The sequence below is a fragment of the Brachyhypopomus gauderio genome, chromosome 9 (assembly GCF_052324685.1).
Source record: "Brachyhypopomus gauderio isolate BG-103 chromosome 9, BGAUD_0.2, whole genome shotgun sequence".
NCBI classification, from domain to species: Eukaryota; Metazoa; Chordata; class Actinopteri; order Gymnotiformes; family Hypopomidae; genus Brachyhypopomus; species Brachyhypopomus gauderio.
In genome coordinates, this window is record NC_135219.1 from 18,292,923 (window position 1) to 18,299,516 (window position 6,594).

Consider the following 6,594-nt stretch of genomic DNA (forward strand, 5'->3'; position numbering starts at 1 on the left):
CCCCTTGTCTCATGCCGCTGTTTGCGTTCTGGCATCGTTTGATTTTCAAAGTAAGCACTGTGTATAGCTAATAAGTGTAATGGCACAGTATTAACTTAACTCATTCTGTCAATAAAAGCTTGTTACTCCTATGATTGCAATTATATTTTTGTATGTGATAAAAACAATTGACAAACACATATAAAAACCAGAGGGCAGCAGATCATGTGAAAATATAATATTTGTGTAATTCTCAACTTTTGGCCATGACTGTAGACCAGGATAATGACACTACAGAATTTCTTCACAGAGCCTCAGCCAGGTGGAGTCAAGTTTCAGGTGGAGTCAAGAGCACACCACCTGAAACAAAATTCAAGACAAAATGAGTCCCGCCTGTATATTTACAAAGTACGGTGATAACGCTATTGAATCAGTTTCTTTAACATCCCCCCCCCCCCCATCAGACTCCACCATGTCAAGAGTAGAGGTGCACTTTTCTCGCCACAGACATTCAGAGCCCAGTGCAAAATCATCACAGGAGGAAACCTTCAGACTCCAGATTCAAGACTTAGTCAATCACGTACCTCATCCCCAGGATGCATGGACGATGTCCCCTGAAAGAGAAAACAATTGTCTTAGATTAACAGTCATGGCCTTTTATTCTGAATTGGTCTTATGCTTGTTTCCCGTGTTAGACATCTGTGACCACTGAATTCTGTAACCAGAGACCACCATGCATGTGTCGTCAAGAAATAAGGTAGGGTCAAATCCTGTTAACTGCACATGGGTACTCAATCGTTGATTGTAGTTTATAAGGAAATTAAAGCTCATTTCAAAATGAATTATTTATTTAGTGTGTATTTCTTGATTAAGATATGTGCTTGTATATACTTAGATATTTGTTAATGACATATTTGGCATTCTTAGCGAGGAGCAAAGTAAAATTTTCATTGTATCTAAGGAAACCTGTTCCCTCTGTGCATGACAAACTCTGAATTTGAAAAGATTAGGTAGGCCTAAATGACGTTTTCACGCATGCAGACAATTATGTTTTACGTTGCATGAAAAAAATCTGTTGATTCTAAAGCTTTTGGTTAAACGTCAGCTTATTCATTTCCTATTTTCTACTAACAAATGCCTAGGGTGGTTCGTACGATTGATAACATTTCTTTTCTGACAAGAAGCAGCACTATCCAACTCCAATATTTATGAGTCTCTTGAACAGAAGTTGATGGTCACCGATACCGGTGCATCACCGGTTAAGGATGCCCTCGCCGGAATACCGAAAGGGTTCGCCCTGAAATATTAATAATCCCCTCAGTCTCTGCCATGTCATTAGTAGAGACGCACTTTTGTCACAATGTACTTTTGGAGCCCAGTGCAAAACATCACGAGAAACTTTATTGGTATATGCACAGTAAAGAAACGTGTTGCTCTGTACAACGAAATAGTAATAAAGGATAAAATAAGCATGCAACATTATGATAAGTATTCATAAATGGAAATGTAAACTAAACAGAAATATAAACTGCTAAGAAGTTTATGTACATACAGTCATTGTGCAGTAGCGAGCTACATTGCTTGTTGTCAGACTGGTATGAAAACCCAATAGACTCAGCACACTTACAAATTGTCTAAACACACTTGGCACTGCCACATAATCTCCTTTCTGCATTTGCCACATGTGAACCTTTTACAAAAACCACAACGCTTAGTGGCACGGTTACTCTTGCAGCCACACTTAACCTGGCACAATGCCCTTTTCCCTGTGTCAGGTGTGGGTTGTTGCTGCTGAAACTCTACCTTGGACACCTCCTTGGCTTCCATATGAGACTGTGCAAGTTCTGTTGCAAGCTTCACCAAGAACTCGGACCGTCTCTCTTTTACCCCAGTGCATGCTTGAAAAAGCACATGTGCATTCAGGCATGAAATGTCAATCATGTTATAAAACACAGCGACTGGCCAACGCCGTGTTCCTGAACGTACACTGTACTTTCGCACCATTTGGTCCATGACATCCACACCACATTTTAGGCTGTTGTAGTCTGTGATTGTGTTTGGCTTTTTTTTTCGGGTGTCTCCAATCTCCACCGTACTGTGCATGCTACTGAGGATGCAGACAGTCTTTTTCCGTCTGGGCGCGTAAACGGTCAGCGTGGCACCAGAGGTTGAAAACACCTGTGTACTAAATTCCTCACGGCCCAAATTCTTTTTGACAGAGTCTGGAAGCTCACGACGAATCTTGTTTACTGTGCCAAGGAGGGTGGTCTTCCGGCCCAGCAACTGCCTTGCTAGTGACAGTGAGGTGAAAAAATTGTCTGTGGTAACAGTTCTTCCTTGGTCCATAAATGGTTCCATAAGCTTCATCACCACATTTTCCGATAGTCTTTCCCCCACGGGACGACTGGAGTCTTTGCCAAGATATGGAATGATGTTGCATACATACTTGGATTTCAGGTCACATGCCACCCAGAACTTTATCCCAAACTTGTCGGGTTTTGTTGCAATGTACTGAAGAAAAGAGCAACGGGTCTTAGTTGGAAAAAGTTGCTCATCTATGGTGATATGCCTTCCTGGGTTGTAACAAGTGATGCAATTGGCAGCGAAAGACCCCCAAACATTAGAGATTGCAGCAAACCGGTCAGTTGCAGCTCGTTCACTGCGTGTGTACTTGTCGTCAAAGTGAAGGTGCTGCATGATGTTCTGGAAGCGGTTTCGCGACATAATCTTGGTGATTAAGGGCACTCCCAGTGTTGTAGACCATGAGTCATGCACCGCTGGAAGGCGCACAACACCTCGCAGGATGAGGATTGCAATGAACGCCTTTAGCTCAGCGAGGGACATGAACCAGTTTTCTTGCTGTGTCTGGCGTGCATGCTGGACAGTCCACCCCTGTATGATCCGAAGCATTTCAATAGAAATGAAACAGAGGAAACTCTCTAAGCGACTCGATACTTTCCGTAGGGCAAAAGCAGTTGGCTCTCCATTCGTGGTATTGCATTTACTTGGGCTTGGATGCACTCAGTCATGTCTTCCGATCTGTTCTTCATGCCACACTGTGCCGCCTTTTGCAGTCTCTGTCAGCCGCCCGTGTGTCTCCACGCGACCCCTCTTTACTGGTGATGAAGTCTCCTCATCTACAGGACCATATGTTTGAGATTTGATTAGTGAAAGGTTGAAATAATGTGAAATTGACAAACATAATATTTGAAACGTAGCCGGCGATTGGCGGGTTCACACACAAATAGGTATTTTGGCCTTAATGGGGGGGGGGGGTGTGCATAAATAAATTAATGTGCACAAAAAGATTCAATTGAGGCACTAAAGGCCCAAAACGATCAAAATGTGTATTGGGAAATTGAGTCAGATCAAAGAACTAAATCACATGCTGAGATCAGCAGTGTGTGTGTGTGTGTGTGTGGGGTCTTATGTATGTACTATTCAGTCAGTTCCAGTATTTGGCCAGTAAATGGAGCCCATGTAATACCATACTGATATTACAGTAATGAAATAAGACATTTTAGTGAAATAAAAGGTTCATTTCTGGTCAAGCAGTGCACCTTTTGTTATGAGATCTAATTGCAAAGTTATTTATCTCATTGATCTGACTCATACAAGACCCTTTATTTGTCTGTATTCTGCATAACCGGATTGCAGCATGAGTTTTTATGATTTCTTAGGTTTTTGGACAATGCAGCGACAGGCCAATTTGAACCAAACTTGGCATACCTGAAGGACCTCAGTCTATAAAAGGCTTTGAAATTGGGAGTTGATCAACATGTTTATATGAATTATAGCAATATAGGTCATATATGGCCTCAATGATATAATGGGAAAATGGACCCACCTGAAAATAAAAAAAATCCAACAATTTTTAAAAATAGTTTACCTACAGTGTCTACAGATTATGCCCATGCCACTCTTGCAATCATTGGATCAAATTCCTAGGACTAGTTCGAAAAGTGCTATTTTCAAACAATTGATGAATGTGACAAAACTACGCCTTTTTTAATAGGACTTGTAATTGCAAAGTTGTCAGGTGGACTGCAAGGAATCAAAAGAATCAAGTTTCATTTTCCTAAGCAAAGATTTGGAAAAGTTATGCATGATTCACAAATAGTGCCACCTAGTGGCCAAATGTTTCAAAACTGCACAGTGTGACAGTCCTGAGATGTGTGTGAACCCTAAATTGCAAAAATAGGTTTCCCCACACTACGTGTGTGAACCCCAATTATAATTCCAAAACATCTCAAGTATGCCACCTTGGAAGTAATGTAGGATTGTTTTCACACAGCAATACGTGGCATATATATATATATATTTAAATAGTTTATCTTTTGAAAAAATGTCAATAGGTAAAGATATTTCTACATAAATTTATACAATAAACCCTCAACTACTTGAAATAGAATAATATTCGAGTAATTTTAACTTATCCAGATGGTACTTTTTGCAGTGTCTCTTCCAAAAACACAACACCCATAACTGACAAACAAAAATAGGAAATCTTACCAGAAGAGATTTCAGAGTCACTACTCGGATCAAGAGTTATTTCTCCTCCATCAGAGTCACAAGGGTCGACATGGTTGAGGACCACGTCCAAAGCCTGCTGTGTTCTGCAAACCTTTGCCATCTTTGCTTCTAAGTCGAGAGTAAGTGAAATATAGCAACATGGATTTTTATCCACATGTAGGTGGATACATACATAATAGTCATAATAGTTCACACTACCACCCATCACACCCATACCTGTTCACTGTTACCTGGTACCGGCATATTTCGATCTAATGGCTGCAACAACATTAAAAAAATATATAGAACCCATCTCAGTTACCTCCATTCTGTACATTTATAATATTGTAATATAGTACTAGAGTGAGAAACCTTTATTCTATTTTATTTCACCATTTCTTCTCCATCGGAGTCAATGGATCAACACAGTTCATACAATCACCCATCCCCCCCCCCGTTTAGCATTACCTAGTAGTGGCTGCATGTACATAAAGGATGGCTTTTATTAGACCTTTATTCTATTTTATTTCACTTAGCATGTAGCCAGATAGGCCATTTACTTTGGTGCAGTTTATTAAAGTCTATGCACTTTATTAACAAGTTTCCTATGTCTGCAGTCATCTCTCTCCATTATTAAACTGACAACGACATTATTTGAACTATAATTCTAAAACATCTCAAGTCTGCCTCCTTTGTACTAATTTTGGATTGTTCTCACTGCAAAAGGAGACATGCTGATTGGTCAAAAATAGCTAAAGTTCTGATTTTTTCTTAAAGGGTTTTTTTCTTCTCCATCTGAGTCAATGTATCAACATAGTTCACACAATCACCCATCCCCCCGTTTAGCATTACCAAGTAGTGGCTGCATGTACATAACAAAGGATGGCCTAAACATTTGGCCTGCGGGCCAGAGTTTGGACACCTCTGCATTAGGCCATCATGTCCATTAGTGCAGTTTTCATTAGCCTGCAGCAAATTCTGAAAATACTAATGAATATGGCCTGCAGCAAATTCTGAAAATACTATTGAATATGGCCTGCAGCAAATTCTGAAAATACTATTGAATATGGCCTGCATAAGGAGCATGAGCTCAACTCTGCCTGGCCTAATGGGATGCAAATGACCCCAGCACTGCCATTTGGCACTCTCTGCTAGAAGGAGTCGTATGAAAATGCTGGTAGTTGCAGTGTTAAAAGATTACAGTACCTTTAACAGTCACTACTACGACAAATTAACAGAATTGTTGTGCATTTGTCAACGTACCAGAGGTGTCACACGTCGAAAAGGCTCTGACAATACGGCTTTTAGCAACGGCAAACATCAACTACGGAATAGAATAGAAAAACCGGTAACGTCTAAACAAATGCTTACCAATTGCTGCAGCGCTTCAACAGCTACTTGCAAGGAGCCCCTTTCCTGCTCAGAAGAAAGATTGAAATGTGGCCAAGACAGGCCAAGATGGTGGTTTTATATTGTGAGTTCTCGAGGACCCTTAGGTATCCTGATGAGGCGCCTATTCAAAACATCAACGAGTGTATCAAAATAAGAGTTCACTGTCACGTCAAACGTTTGTTTGTTTTTGTTTCTGTTGCATGTTTTATGTGTTGTAGTGTGATCACTGTTTTCAGAGTGTTTGTCTGTATATCTTACCTTGTAGGGACTTCTGCAAGTAAGGGCCTGAATAAATGGCATGTAGACATTTGTAATTAAACATTACATGCATCATACAAGTGATTCAAATAAAATAAGTATATATTATATACATATAATATATACATATACAAATGATATATACTATATAATATATATTATATACATATATACAAGGCAAGGCAAAGTTTTTGCAGATGTTGGATGGGAGGACTTGGCAGTTTGGAAGGGTAAGTCCAGTGTGGATTAATACATATTTAGGTGTTCTTTAGGACTTTTAATTTTAACTTATTAAATTGTAACCTTGCTAATTGGGAAGATACATGGAGACATGTTCCAGAGAAGCTCCATGGAGTACTCATTGTGCAAGTTTCAGTGTGACAAAACTTCACATGCTTCACTCTGCTTGTACCCCGAACATGACTGCCGTTTGTGCAGATGGCAACAGAAAAC

At 40.0% G+C, this 6,594-nt stretch overlaps 1 non-coding gene across 1 annotated transcript; it reads right to left on the bottom strand.

The window, feature by feature from the left end:
* Positions 1–432: 432 nt before the first annotated feature.
* LOC143523683 (small nucleolar RNA SNORD88) lies at positions 433–523 on the bottom strand. Its single transcript, XR_013133430.1, has one exon. It is a non-coding gene; the product is annotated as a small nucleolar RNA SNORD88 (small nucleolar RNA).
* Between the last annotated feature and the right edge of the window lie 6,071 nt (positions 524–6,594).